General features: G+C 30.9%; 2 non-coding genes across 2 annotated transcripts; both read right to left on the bottom strand.

Moving 5' to 3' along the window:
• Positions 1-5,863: 5,863 nt before the first annotated feature.
• On the bottom strand, positions 5,864-5,935 carry TRNAP-AGG (transfer RNA proline (anticodon AGG)). Its single transcript has one exon. It is a non-coding gene; the product is annotated as a tRNA-Pro (tRNA).
• Positions 5,936-11,798: 5,863 nt separating this feature from the next.
• Positions 11,799-11,870, bottom strand: TRNAP-AGG (transfer RNA proline (anticodon AGG)). The gene has a single exon. It is a non-coding gene; the product is annotated as a tRNA-Pro (tRNA).
• Positions 11,871-16,471: the final 4,601 nt, after the last annotated feature.

Here is a 16,471-nt window from a genome sequence, read left to right as displayed (position 1 = left end):
ATTCAGAAACAATATTTTAAGTGCGTTTTTCGAATTTTTAAAAGCAAAAAGAAGTAATTATTTTAAAAATGTAATTCTGCCAAAAAGAAACTTGTAAAGTATAGAAAATATTACCTTTAACTAGACATTTTACAATGTAAACCCATTTCAATATTGCAATTTTATTATATATGATGCCTACAGTGTTTGGGTTTTTCTGGGGAATAATCAGAGAATCTATCACACTCTATGTGAGAAGAACGTTTTTAGACCAATAAGCAACACAAGAGAACATGATTTAGCTGTGTTTTGTTTAAAAATGAGACTGTTCTTTAAATACACTCCAGGTCAACAACGTTGGAGAGATTTGTTTATCTGATATGGTTCCATATGGTTGATTTTCTTACGAAGTATGCACTTATGAAAGTGTAAGTTTTTATTAATATAACATATTGTTGATGTTGAGATTTTTCTAAGCATTCACATCTGAAAGTTTGAAAGCAAAGAATCACAGTACCTACAAAGTATCTACTCTTAATTAGTATCATATCTGTAAATATTAAAGACACTCAAAAGAAAGACTTTATTTATTCATATCTTAAGTTAATATAGATTTATTTAGGAACACTACTGTCTTCTATAGAAAAGAAATGTACAAGTCATCGAAAATGTAACCATAGGAGTCACATTTTACTAAATTTACTCAATTGAAAATCATAAAGGCAAGATTCATAAGTACCTGCAAAGAATAGTCTCATTCAGTTTGGGCACATGAGACTTTTTTAAACATTAACTAAGAATCATCCCATTAATACATAGGGATTTTGTTTTGGACAATGTTATGAGAGCTATTTTTGGAAATTGACAAAATCTAACTTGAAATGGCTAGCTTTACTGAATCATCTAAAAACAATAAGATGAAAATGACAAGGAGTCAAGGGCTCGTCCAGGATTTGAACCCGGGACCTCTTGCACCCTAAGCGAGAATGATATACCTAGACCAACGAGCCATTCAGAAACAATATTTTAAGTGCGTTTTTCGAATTTTTAAAAGCAAAAAGAATTAATTATTTTAAAAATGTAATTCTGCCAAAAAGAAACTTGTAAAGTATAGAAAATATTACCTTTAACTAGACATTTTACAATGTAAACCCATTTCAATATTGCAATTTTATTATATATGATGCCTACAGTGTTTGGGTTTTTCTGGGGAATAATCAGAGAATCTATCACACTCTATGTGAGAAGTACGTTTTTAGACCAATAAGCAGCACAAGAGAACATGATGTAGCTGTGTTTTGTGTCAAAATGAGACTGTTCTTTAAATACACTCCAGGTCATCTACGTTGGAGAGATTTGTTTATCTGATATGGTTCCATATGGTTGATTTTCTTACGAAGTATGCACTTATGAAAGTGTAAGTTTTTATTAATATAACATATTGTTGATGTTGAGATTTTTCTAAGCATTCACATCTGAAAATTTGAAAGCCAAGAATCACAGTACCTACAAAGTACCTACTCTTTATTAGTATCATATCTGTAAATAATAAAGACACTCAAACGAAAGAATTTATTTATTCATATCTTAAGTTAATATAGATTTATTTAGGAACACTACTGTCTTCTATAGAAAAGAAATGTACAAGTCATCGAAAATGTAACCATAGGAGTCACATTTTACTAAAATTACTCACTTGAAAATCATAAAGCCAAGATTCATAAGTACCTGCAAAGAATAGTCTCATTCAGTTTGGGCACATGAGACTTTTTGAAACATTAACTAAGAATCATCCCATTAATACATAGGGATTTTGTTTTGGACAATGTTATGAGAGCTATTTTCGGAAATTGACAAAATCTAACTTGAAATGGCTAGCTTTACTGAATCAACTAAAAACAATAAGATGAAAATAACAAGGAGTCATGGGCTCGTCTGGGATTTGAACCCGGGCCCTTTCGCACCCTAAGTGAGAATCATACCCCTAGACCAACAAGCCATTCGGATGCAAAGATTTAAGTGCGTTTTTCGAATTTTTAAAAGCATAAAGAAGTAATTATTTTAAAAAATTTAATTCTGACAAAAAGAAACTTGTAAAGTATAGAAAATATTCCCTTTAACTAGACATTTTACAATGTAAACCCATTTCAATATTGCAATTTTATTATATATGATGCCTACAGTGTTTGGGTTTTTCTGGGGAATAATCAGAGAATCTATCACACTCTATGTGAGAAGAACGTTTTTAGACCAATAAGCAACACAAGAGAACATGATTTAACTGTGTTTTGTGTCGAAATGAGACTGTTCTTTAAATACACTCCAGGTCATCTACGTTGGAGAGATTTGTTTATCTGATATGGTTCCATATGGTTGATTTTCTTACGAAGTATGCACTTATAAAAGTGTAAGTTTTTATTAATATAACATATTGTTGATGTTGAGATTTTTCTAAGCATTCACATCTGAAAATTTGAAAGCCAAGAATCACAGTACCTACAAAGTACCTACTCTTTATTAGTATCATATCTGTAAATAATAAAGACACTCAAACGAAAGACTTTATTTATTCATATCTTAAGATAATATAGATTTATTTAGGAACACTACTGTCTTCTATAGAAAAGAAATGTGCAAGTCATTGAAAATGTAACCATAGGAGTCACATTTTACTAAATTTACTCACTTGAATGTCATAAAGCCAAGATTCATAAGTACCTGCAAAGAATAGTCTCATTCAGTTTGGGCACATAAGACTTTTTGAAACATTAACTAAGAATCATCCCATTAATACATAGGGATTTTGTTTTGGACAATGTTATGAGAGCTTTTTTTGGAAATTAACAAAATCTAACTTCAAATGGCTAGCTTTACTGAATCAACTAAAAACAATAAGATGAAGATGACTTTAAGTCATGGGCTCGTCCGGGATTTGAACCTGGGACCTGTCACACCCTAATCGAGAATCATACTCCTAGACCAACGAGACATTCAGAAGCGAAGTTTTAAGTGCGGTTTTCGAATTTTTAAAAGCAAAAAGAAGTAATTATTTAAAAAAATTTATTCTGACAAAAAGAAACTTGTAAAGTAGAGAAAATATTACCTTTAACTAGACATTTTACAATGTAAACCCATTTCAATATTGCAATTTTATTATATATAATGCCTACAGTGTTTTGATTTTTCTGGGGAATAATCAGAGAATCTATCACACTCTTTGTGAGAAGTACGTTTTTAGACCAATAAGCAACACAAGAGAACATGATTTAGCTGTGTTTTGTGTCAAAATGAGACTGTTCTTTAAATATACTCCAGGTCATCTACGTTGGAGAGATTTGTTTATCTGATATGGTTCCATATGGTTGATTTTCTTGCAAAGTATGCACTTATGAAAGTGTAAGTTTTTATTAATATAACATATTGTTGATGTTGAGATTTTTCTAAGCATTCACATCTGAAAATTTGAAAGCCAAGAATCACAGTACCTACAAAGTACCTACTCTTTATTAGTATCATATCTGTAAATAATAAAGACACTCAAAAGAAAGACTTTATTTATTCATATCTTAAGTTAATATAGATTTATTTAGGAACACTACTGTCTTCTATAGAAAGGAAATGTACAAGTCATCGAAAATGTAACCATAGGAGTCACATTTTACTAAATTTACTCACTTGAAAATCATAAAGCCAAGATTCATAAGTACCTGCAAAGAATAGTCTCATTCAGTTTGGGCACATGAGACTTTTTTAAACATTAACTAAGAATCATCCCATTAATACATAGGGATTTTGTTTTGGACAATGTTATGAGAGCTATTTTTGGAAATTGACAAAATCTAACTTGAAATGGCTAGCTTTACTGAATCATCTAAAAACAATAAGATGAAAATGACAAGGAGTCATGGGCTCGTCCAGGATTTGAACCCGGGACCTCTTGCACCCTAAGCGAGAATCATACCCCTAGACCAACGAGCCATTCAGAAACAATATTTTAAGTGCGTTTTTCGAATTTTTAAAAGCAAAAAGAAGTAATTATTTTAAAAATGTAATTCTGCCAAAAAGAAACTTGTAAAGTATAGAAAATATTACCTTTAACTAGACATTTTACAATGTAAACCCATTTCAATATTGCAATTTTATTATATATGATGCCTACAGTGTTTGGGTTTTTCTGGGGAATAATCAGAGAATCTATCACACTCTATGTGAGAAGAACGTTTTTAGACCAATAAGCAACACAAGAGAACATGATTTAGCTGTGTTTTGTTTAAAAATGAGACTGTTCTTTAAATACACTCCAGGTCAACAACGTTGGAGAGATTTGTTTATCTGATATGGTTCCATATGGTTGATTTTCTTACGAAGTATGCACTTATGAAAGTGTAAGTTTTTATTAATTTAACATATTGTTGATGTTGAGATTTTTCTAAGCATTCACATCTGAAAGTTTGAAAGCAAAGAATCACAGTACCTACAAAGTATCTACTCTTAATTAGTATCATATCTGTAAATATTAAAGACACTCAAAAGAAAGACTTTATTTATTCATATCTTAAGTTAATATAGATTTATTTAGGAACACTACTGTCTTCTATAGAAAAGAAATGTACAAGTCATCGAAAATGTAACCATAGGAGTCACATTTTACTAAATTTACTCAATTGAAAATCATAAAGGCAAGATTCATAAGTACCTGCAAAGAATAGTCTCATTCAGTTTGGGCACATGAGACTTTTTTAAACATTAACTAAGAATCATCCCATTAATACATAGGGATTTTGTTTTGGACAATGTTATGAGAGCTATTTTTGGAAATTGACAAAATCTAACTTGAAATGGCTAGCTTTACTGAATCATCTAAAAACAATAAGATGAAAAAGACAAGGAGTCAAGGGCTCGTCCAGGATTTGAACCCAGGACCTCTTGCACCCTAAGCGAGAATGATATACCTAGACCAACGAGCCATTCAGAAACAATATTTTAAGTGCGTTTTTCGAATTTTTAAAAGCAAAAAGAATTAATTATTTTAAAAATGTAATTCTGCCAAAAAGAAACTTGTAAAGTATAGAAAATATTACCTTTAACTAGACATTTTACAATGTAAACCCATTTGAATATTGCAATTTTATTATATATGATGCCTACAGTGTTTGGGTTTTTCTGGGGAATAATCAGAGAATCTATCACACTCTATGTGAGAAGTACGTTTTTAGACCAATAAGCAGCACAAGAGAACATGATGTAGCTGTGTTTTGTGTCAAAATGAGACTGTTCTTTAAATACACTCCAGGTCATCTACGTTGGAGAGATTTGTTTATCTGATATGGTTCCATATGGTTGATTTTCTTACGAAGTATGCACTTATGAAAGTGTAAGTTTTTATTAATATAACATATTGTTGATGTTGAGATTTTTCTAAGCATTCACATCTGAAAATTTGAAAGCCAAGAATGACAGTACCTACAAAGTATCTACTCTTTATTAGTATCATATCTGTAAATAATAAAGACACTCAAACGAAAGAATTTATTTATTCATATCTTAAGTTAATATAGATTTATTTAGGAACACTACTGTCTTCTATAGAAAAGAAATGTACAAGTCATCGAAAATGTAACCATAGGAGTCACATTTTACTAAATTTACTCACTTGAAAATCATAAAGCCAAGATTCATAAGTACCTGCAAAGAATAGTCTCATTCAGTTTGGGCACATGAGACTTTTTGAAACATTAACTAAGAATCATCCCATTAATACATAGGGATTTTGTTTTGGACAATGTTATGAGAGCTATTTTTGGAAATTGACAAAATCTAACTTGAAATGGCTAGCTTTACTGAATCATCTAAAAACAATAAGATGAAAATGACAAGGAGTCATGGGCTCGTCCAGGATTTGAACCCGGGACCTCTTGCACCCTAAGCAAGAATCATACCCCTAGACCAACGAGCCATTCAGAAACAATATTTTAAGTGCGTTTTTCGAATTTTTAAAAGCAAAAAGAAGTAATTATTTTAAAAATGTAATTCTGCCAAAAAGAAACTTGTAAAGTATAGAAAATATTACCTTTAACTAGACATTTTACAATGTAAACCCATTTCAATATTGCAATTTTATTATATATGATGCCTACAGTGTTTGGGTTTTTCTGGGGAATAATCAGAGAATCTATCACACTCTATGTGAGAAGAACGTTTTTAGACCAATAAGCAACACAAGAGAACATGATTTAGCTGTGTTTTGTTTAAAAATGAGACTGTTCTTTAAATACACTCCAGGTCAACAACGTTGGAGAGATTTGTTTATCTGATATGGTTCCATATGGTTGATTTTCTTACGAAGTATGCACTTATGAAAGTGTAAGTTTTTATTAATATAACATATTGTTGATGTTGAGATTTTTCTAAGCATTCACATCTGAAAGTTTGAAAGCAAAGAATCACAGTACCTACAAAGTATCTACTCTTAATTAGTATCATATCTGTAAATATTAAAGACACTCAAAAGAAAGACTTTATTTATTCATATCTTAAGTTAATATAGATTTATTTAGGAACACTACTGTCTTCTATAGAAAAGAAATGTACAAGTCATCGAAAATGTAACCATAGGAGTCACATTTTACTAAATTTACTCAATTGAAAATCATAAAGGCAAGATTCATAAGTACCTGCAAAGAATAGTTTCATTCAGTTTGGGCACATGAGACTTTTTTAAACATTAACTAAGAATCATTCCATTAATACATAGGGATTTTGTTTTGGACAATGTTATGAGAGCTATTTTTGGAAATTGACAAAATCTAACTTGAAATGGCTAGCTTTACTGAATCATCTAAAAACAATAAGATGAAAATGACAAGGAGTCAAGGGCTCGTCCAGGATTTGAACCCGGGACCTCTTGCACCCTAAGCGAGAATGATATACCTAGACCAACGAGCCATTCAGAAACAATATTTTAAGTGCGTTTTTCGAATTTTTAAAAGCAAAAAGAATTAATTATTTTAAAAATGTAATTCTGCCAAAAAGAAACTTGTAAAGTATAGAAAATATTACCTTTAACTAGACATTTTACAATGTAAACCCATTTCAATATTGCAATTTTATTATATATGATGCCTACAGTGTTTGGGTTTTTCTGGGGAATAATCAGAGAATCTATCACACTCTATGTGAGAAGTACGTTTTTAGACCAATAAGCAGCACAAGAGAACATGATGTAGCTGTGTTTTGTGTCAAAATGAGACTGTTCTTTAAATACACTCCAGGTCATCTACGTTGGAGAGATTTGTTTATCTGATATGGTTCCATATGGTTGATTTTCTTACGAAGTATGCACTTATGAAAGTGTAAGTTTTTATTAATATAACATATTGTTGATGTTGAGATTTTTCTAAGCATTCACATCTGAAAATTTGAAAGCCAAGAATCACAGTACCTACAAAGTACCTACTCTTTATTAGTATCATATCTGTAAATAATAAAGACACTCAAACGAAAGAATTTATTTATTCATATCTTAAGTTAATATAGATTTATTTAGGAACACTACTGTCTTCTATAGAAAAGAAATGTACAAGTCATCGAAAATGTAACCATAGGAGTCACATTTTACTAAATTTACTCACTTGAAAATCATAAAGCCAAGATTCATAAGTACCTGCAAAGAATAGTCTCATTCAGTTTGGGCACATGAGACTTTTTGAAACATTAACTAAGAATCATCCCATTAATACATAGGGATTTTGTTTTGGACAATGTTATGAGAGCTATTTTCGGAAATTGACAAAATCTAACTTGAAATGGCTAGCTTTACTGAATCAACTAAAAACAATAAGATGAAAATAACAAGGAGTCATGGGCTCGTCTGGGATTTGAACCCGGGCCCTTTCGCACCCTAAGTGAGAATCATACCCCTAGACCAACAAGCCATTCGGATGCAAAGATTTAAGTGCGTTTTTCGCATTTTTAAAAGCATAAAGAAGTAATTATTTTAAAAAATTTAATTCTGACAAAAAGAAACTTGTAAAGTATAGAAAATATTCCCTTTAACTAGACATTTTACAATGTAAACCCATTTCAATATTGCAATTTTATTATATATGATGCCTACAGTGTTTGGGTTTTTCTGGGGAATAATCAGAGAATCTATCACACTCTATGTGAGAAGAACGTTTTTAGACCAATAAGCAACACAAGAGAACATGATTTAACTGTGTTTTGTGTCGAAATGAGACTGTTCTTTAAATACACTCCAGGTCATCTACGTTGGAGAGATTTGTTTATCTGATATGGTTCCATATGGTTGATTTTCTTACGAAGTATGCACTTATAAAAGTGTAAGTTTTTATTAATATAACATATTGTTGATGTTGAGATTTTTCTAAGCATTCACATCTGAAAATTTGAAAGCCAAGAATCACAGTACCTACAAAGTACCTACTCTTTATTAGTATCATATCTGTAAATAATAAAGACACTCAAACGAAAGACTTTATTTATTCATATCTTAAGATAATATAGATTTATTTAGGAACACTACTGTCTTCTATAGAAAAGAAATGTGCAAGTCATTGAAAATGTAACCATAGGAGTCACATTTTACTAAATTTACTCACTTGAATGTCATAAAGCCAAGATTCATAAGTACCTGCAAAGAATAGTCTCATTCAGTTTGGGCACATAAGACTTTTTGAAACATTAACTAAGAATCATCCCATTAATACATAGGGATTTTGTTTTGGACAATGTTATGAGAGCTTTTTTTGGAAATTAACAAAATCTAACTTCAAATGGCTAGCTTTACTGAATCAACTAAAAACAATAAGATGAAGATGACTTTAAGTCATGGGCTCGTCCGGGATTTGAACCTGGGACCTGTCACACCCTAATCGAGAATCATACTCCTAGACCAACGAGACATTCAGAAGCGAAGTTTTAAGTGCGGTTTTCGAATTTTTAAAAGCAAAAAGAAGTAATTATTTAAAAAATTTTATTCTGACAAAAAGAAACTTGTAAAGTAGAGAAAATATTACCTTTAACTAGACATTTTACAATGTAAACCCATTTCAATATTGCAATTTTATTATATATAATGCCTACAGTGTTTTGATTTTTCTGGGGAATAATCAGAGAATCTATCACACTCTTTGTGAGAAGTACGTTTTTAGACCAATAAGCAACACAAGAGAACATGATTTAGCTGTGTTTTGTGTCAAAATGAGACTGTTCTTTAAATATACTCCAGGTCATCTACGTTGGAGAGATTTGTTTATCTGATATGGTTCCATATGGTTGATTTTCTTGCAAAGTATGCACTTATGAAAGTGTAAGTTTTTATTAATATAACATATTGTTGATGTTGAGATTTTTCTAAGCATTCACATCTGAAAATTTGAAAGCCAAGAATCACAGTACCTACAAAGTACCTACTCTTTATTAGTATCATATCTGTAAATAATAAAGACACTCAAAAGAAAGACTTTATTTATTCATATCTTAAGTTAATATAGATTTATTTAGGAACACTACTGTCTTCTATAGAAAGGAAATGTACAAGTCATCGAAAATGTAACCATAGGAGTCACATTTTACTAAATTTACTCACTTGAAAATCATAAAGCCAAGATTCATAAGTACCTGCAAAGAATAGTCTCATTCAGTTTGGGCACATGAGACTTTTTTAAACATTAACTAAGAATCATCCCATTAATACATAGGGATTTTGTTTTGGACAATGTTATGAGAGCTATTTTTGGAAATTGACAAAATCTAACTTGAAATGGCTAGCTTTACTGAATCATCTAAAAACAATAAGATGAAAATGACAAGGAGTCATGGGCTCGTCCAGGATTTGAACCCGGGACCTCTTGCACCCTAAGCGAGAATCATACCCCTAGACCAACGAGCCATTCAGAAACAATATTTTAAGTGCGTTTTTCGAATTTTTAAAAGCAAAAAGAAGTAATTATTTTAAAAATGTAATTCTGCCAAAAAGAAACTTGTAAAGTATAGAAAATATTACCTTTAACTAGACATTTTACAATGTAAACCCATTTCAATATTGCAATTTTATTATATATGATGCCTACAGTGTTTGGGTTTTTCTGGGGAATAATCAGAGAATCTATCACACTCTATGTGAGAAGAACGTTTTTAGACCAATAAGCAACACAAGAGAACATGATTTAGCTGTGTTTTGTTTAAAAATGAGACTGTTCTTTAAATACACTCCAGGTCAACAACGTTGGAGAGATTTGTTTATCTGATATGGTTCCATATGGTTGATTTTCTCACGAAGTATGCACTTATGAAAGTGTAAGTTTTTATTAATATAACATATTGTTGATGTTGAGATTTTTCTAAGCATTCACATCTGAAAGTTTGAAAGCAAAGAATCACAGTACCTACAAAGTATCTACTCTTAATTAGTATCATATCTGTAAATATTAAAGACACTCAAAAGAAAGACTTTATTTATTCATATCTTAAGTTAATATAGATTTATTTAGGAACACTACTGTCTTCTATAGAAAAGAAATGTACAAGTCATCGAAAATGTAACCATAGGAGTCACATTTTACTAAATTTACTCAATTGAAAATCATAAAGGCAAGATTCATAAGTACCTGCAAAGAATAGTCTCATTCAGTTTGGGCACATGAGACTTTTTTAAACATTAACTAAGAATCATCCCATTAATACATAGGGATTTTGTTTTGGACAATGTTATGAGAGCTATTTTTGGAAATTGACAAAATCTAACTTGAAATGGCTAGCTTTACTGAATCATCTAAAAACAATAAGATGAAAAAGACAAGGAGTCAAGGGCTCGTCCAGGATTTGAACCCAGGACCTCTTGCACCCTAAGCGAGAATGATATACCTAGACCAACGAGCCATTCAGAAACAATATTTTAAGTGCGTTTTTCGAATTTTTAAAAGCAAAAAGAATTAATTATTTTAAAAATGTAATTCTGCCAAAAAGAAACTTGTAAAGTATAGAAAATATTACCTTTAACTAGACATTTTACAATGTAAACCCATTTGAATATTGCAATTTTATTATATATGATGCCTACAGTGTTTGGGTTTTTCTGGGGAATAATCAGAGAATCTATCACACTCTATGTGAGAAGTACGTTTTTAGACCAATAAGCAGCACAAGAGAACATGATGTAGCTGTGTTTTGTGTCAAAATGAGACTGTTCTTTAAATACACTCCAGGTCATCTACGTTGGAGAGATTTGTTTATCTGATATGGTTCCATATGGTTGATTTTCTTACGAAGTATGCACTTATGAAAGTGTAAGTTTTTATTAATATAACATATTGTTGATGTTGAGATTTTTCTAAGCATTCACATCTGAAAATTTGAAAGCCAAGAATGACAGTACCTACAAAGTATCTACTCTTTATTAGTATCATATCTGTAAATAATAAAGACACTCAAACGAAAGAATTTATTTATTCATATCTTAAGTTAATATAGATTTATTTAGGAACACTACTGTCTTCTATAGAAAAGAAATGTACAAGTCATCGAAAATGTAACCATAGGAGTCACATTTTACTAAATTTACTCACTTGAAAATCATAAAGCCAAGATTCATAAGTACCTGCAAAGAATAGTCTCATTCAGTTTGGGCACATGAGACTTTTTGAAACATTAACTAAGAATCATCCCATTAATACATAGGGATTTTGTTTTGGACAATGTTATGAGAGCTATTTTCGGAAATTGACAAAATCTAACTTGAAATGGCTAGCTTTACTGAATCAACTAAAAACAATAAGATGAAAATGACAAGGAGTCATGGGCTCGTCCGGGATTTGAACCCGGGCCCTCTCGCACCCTAAGCGAGAATCATACCCCTAGACCAACGAGCCATTCAGATGCAAAGATTTAAGTGCGTTTTTCGAATTTTTAAAAGCATAAAGAAGTAATTATTTTAAAAAATTTAATTCTGACAAAAAGAAACTTGTAAAGTATAGAAAATATTCCCTTTAACTAGACATTTTACAATGTAAACCCATTTCAATATTGCAATTTTATTATATATGATGCCTACAGTGTTTGGGTTTTTCTGGGGAATAATCAGAGAATCTATCACACTCTATGTGAGAAGAACGTTTTTAGACCAATAAGCAACACAAGAGAACATGATTTAGCTGTGTTTTGTGTAAAAATGAGACTGTTCTTTAAATACACTCCAGGTCATCTACGTTGGAGAGATTTGTTTATCTGATATGGTTCCATATGGTTGATTTTCTTACGAAGTATGCACTTATAAAAGTGTAAGTTTTTATTAATATAACATATTGTTGATGTTGAGATTTTTCTAAGCATTCACATCTGAAAATTTGAAAGCCAAGAATCACAGTACCTACAAAGTACCTACTCTTTATTAGTATCATATCTGTAAATAATAAAGACACTCAAACGAAAGACTTTATTTATGCATATCTTAAGATAATATAGATTTATTTAGGAACACTACTGTCTTCTATAGAAAGGAAATGTACAAGTCATCGAAAATGTAACCATAGGAGTCACAATTTACTAAATTTACCCACTTGAATGTCATAAAGCCAAGATTCATAAGTACCTGCAAAGAATAGTCTCATTCAGTTTGGGCACATAAGACTTTTTGAAACATTAACTAAGAATCATCCCATTAATACATAGGGATTTTGTTTTGGACAATGTTATGAGAGCTTTTTTTGGAAATTGACAAAATTTAACTTCAAATGGCTAGCTTTACTGAATCAACTAAAAACAATAAGATGAAGATGACTATAAGTCATGGGCTCGTCTGGGATTTGAACCTGGACCTGTCGCACCCTAAGCGAGAATCATACTCCTAGACCAACGAGCCATTCAGAAGCGAAGATTTAAGTGCGGTTTTCGAATTTTTAAAAGCAAAAAGAAGTAATTATTTTAAAAATTTTATTCTGACAAAAAGAAACTTGTAAAGTAGAGAAAATATTACCTTTAACTAGACATTTTACAATGTAAACCCATTTCAATATTGCAATTTTATTATATATAATGCCTACAGTGTTTTGATTTTTCTGGGGAATAATCAGAGAATCTATCACACTCTTTGTGAGAAGTACGTTTTTAGACCAATAAGCAACACAAGAGAACATGATTTAGCTGTGTTTTGTGTCAAAATGAGACTGTTCTTTAAATATACAACAGGTCATCTACGTTGGAGAGATTTGTTTATCTGATATGGTTCCATATGGTTGATTTTCTTGCAAAGTATGCACTTATGAAAGTGTAAGTTTTTATTAATATAACATATTGTTGATGTTGAGATTTTTCTAAGCATTCACATCTGAAAATTTGAAAGCCAAGAATCACAGTACCTACAAAGTACCTACTCTTTATTAGTATCATATCTGTAAATAATAAAGACACTCAAAAGAAAGACTTTATTTATTCATATCTTAAGTTAATATAGATTTATTTAGGAACACTACTGTCTTCTATAGAAAGGAAATGTACAAGTCATCGAAAATGTAACCATAGGAGTCACATTTTACTAAATTTACTCACTTGAAAATCATAAAGCCAAGATTCATAAGTACCTGCAAAGAATAGTCTCATTCAGTTTGGGCACATGAGACTTTTTGAAATATTAACTAAGAATCATCCCATTAATACATAGGGATTTTGTTTTGGACAATGTTATGAGAGCTATTTTTGGAAATTGACAAAATCTAACTTCAAATGGCTAGCTTTACTGAATCAACTAAAAACAATAAGATGAAGATGACTATAAGTCATGGGCTCGTCTGGGATTTGAACCCGGGACCTCTCGCACCCTAAGCGAGAATCATACCCCTGCACCAACGAGCCATTCAGAAGCAAAAATTTAAGTGCGTTTTTTGAATTTTTAAAAGCAAAAAGAAGTAATTATTTTAAAAATTTAATTCTGACAAAAAGAAACTTGTAAAGTATAGAAAATATTACCTTTAACTAGACATTTTACAATGTAAAACCCATTTCAATATTGCAATTTTATTATATATGATGCCTACAGTGTTTGGGTTTTTCTGGGGAATAATCAGAGAATCTATCACACTCTATGTGAGAAGAACGTTTTTAGACCAATAAGCAACACAAGAGAACATGATTTAGCTGTGTTTTGTGTCAAAATGAGACTGTTCTTTAAATACACTCCAGGTCAACAACGTTGGAGAGATTTGTTTATCTGATATGGTTCCACATGGTTGATTTTCTTACGAAGTATGGACTTATGAAAGTGTAAGTTTTTATTAATATAACATATTGTTGATGTTGAGATTTTTCTAAGCATTCACATCTGAAAGTTTGAAAGCAAAGAATCACAGTACCTACAAAGTATCTACTCTTAATTAGTTTCATATCTGTAAATATTAAAGACACTCAAAAGAAAGACTTTATTTATTCATATCTTAAGTTAATATAGATTTATTTAGGAACACTACTGTCTTCTATAGAAAAGAAATGTACAAGTCATCGAAAATGTAACCATAGGAGTCACATTTTACTAAATTTACTCACTTGAAAATCATAAAGCCAAGATTCATAAGTACCTGCAAAGAATAGTCTCATTCAGTTTGGGCACATGAGACTTTTTGAAACATTAACTAAGAATCATCCCATTAATACATAGGGATTTTGTTTCGGACAATGTTATGAGAGCTATTTTTCGAAATAGACAAAATCTAACTTCAAATGGCTAGCTTTACTGAATCAACTAAAAACAATAAGATGAAGATGACTATAAGTCATGGGCTCGTCTGGGATTTGAACCTGGACCTCTCGCACCCTAAGTGAGAATCATACCCCTAGACCAACGAGCCATTCAGAAACAATATTTTAAGTGCGTTTTTCGAATTTTTAAAAGCAAAAAGAAGTAATTATTTTAAAAATGTAATTCTGCCAAAAAGAAACTTGTAAAGTATAGAAAATATTACCTTTAACTAGACATTTTACAATGTAAACCCATTTCAATATTGCAATTTTATTATATATGATGCCTACAGTGTTTGGGTTTTTCTGGGGAATAATCAGAGAATCTATCACACTCTATGTGAGAAGAACGTTTTTAGACCAATAAGCAACACAAGAGAACATGATTTAGCTGTGTTTTGTGTAAAAATGAGACTGTTCTTTAAATACACTCCAGGTCATCTACGTTGGAGAGATTTGTTTATCTGATATGGTTCCATATGGTTGATTTTCTTACGAAGTATGCACTTATAAAAGTGTAAGTTTTTATTAATATAACATATTGTTGATGTTGAGATTTTTCTAAGCATTCACATCTGAAAATTTGAAAGCCAAGAATCACAGTACCTACAAAGTACCTACTCTTTATTAGTATCATATCTGTAAATAATAAAGACACTCAAACGAAAGACTTTATTTATGCATATCTTAAGATAATATAGATTTATTTAGGAACACTACTGTCTTCTATAGAAAGGAAATGTACAAGTCATCGAAAATGTAACCATAGGAGTCACAATTTACTAAATTTACCCACTTGAATGTCATAAAGCCAAGATTCATAAGTACCTGCAAAGAATAGTCTCATTCAGTTTGGGCACATAAGACTTTTTGAAACATTAACTAAGAATCATCCCATTAATACATAGGGATTTTGTTTTGGACAATGTTATGAGAGCTTTTTTTGGAAATTGACAAAATTTAACTTCAAATGGCTAGCTTTACTGAATCAACTAAAAACAATAAGATGAAGATGACTATAAGTCATGGGCTCGTCTGGGATTTGAACCTGGACCTGTCGCACCCTAAGCGAGAATCATACTCCTAGACCAACGAGCCATTCAGAAGCGAAGATTTAAGTGCGGTTTTCGAATTTTTAAAAGCAAAAAGAAGTAATTATTTTAAAAATTTTATTCTGACAAAAAGAAACTTGTAAAGTAGAGAAAATATTACCTTTAACTAGACATTTTACAATGTAAACCCATTTCAATATTGCAATTTTATTATATATAATGCCTACAGTGTTTTGATTTTTCTGGGGAATAATCAGAGAATCTATCACACTCTTTGTGAGAAGTACGTTTTTAGACCAATAAGCAACACAAGAGAACATGATTTAGCTGTGTTTTGTGTCAAAATGAGACTGTTCTTTAAATATACTCCAGGTCATCTACGTTGGAGAGATTTGTTTATCTGATATGGTTCCATATGGTTGATTTTCTTGCAAAGTATGCACTTATGAAAGTGTAAGTTTTTATTAATATAACATATTGTTGATGTTGAGATTTTTCTAAGCATTCACATCTGAAAATTTGAAAGCCAAGAATCACAGTACCTACAAAGTACCTACTCTTTATTAGTATCATATCTGTAAATAATAAAGACACTCAAAAGAAAGACTTTATTTATTCATATCTTAAGTTAATATAGATTTATTTTGGAACACTACTGTCTTCTATAGAAAGGAAATGTACAAGTCATCGAA

The sequence above is a fragment of the Mixophyes fleayi genome, chromosome 1 (assembly GCF_038048845.1).
Source record: "Mixophyes fleayi isolate aMixFle1 chromosome 1, aMixFle1.hap1, whole genome shotgun sequence".
Taxonomy (NCBI): domain Eukaryota; kingdom Metazoa; phylum Chordata; class Amphibia; order Anura; family Limnodynastidae; genus Mixophyes; species Mixophyes fleayi.
Note: the sequence above shows the minus strand (reverse complement) of the source record. Positions and strands in the feature narration are given on the sequence as shown.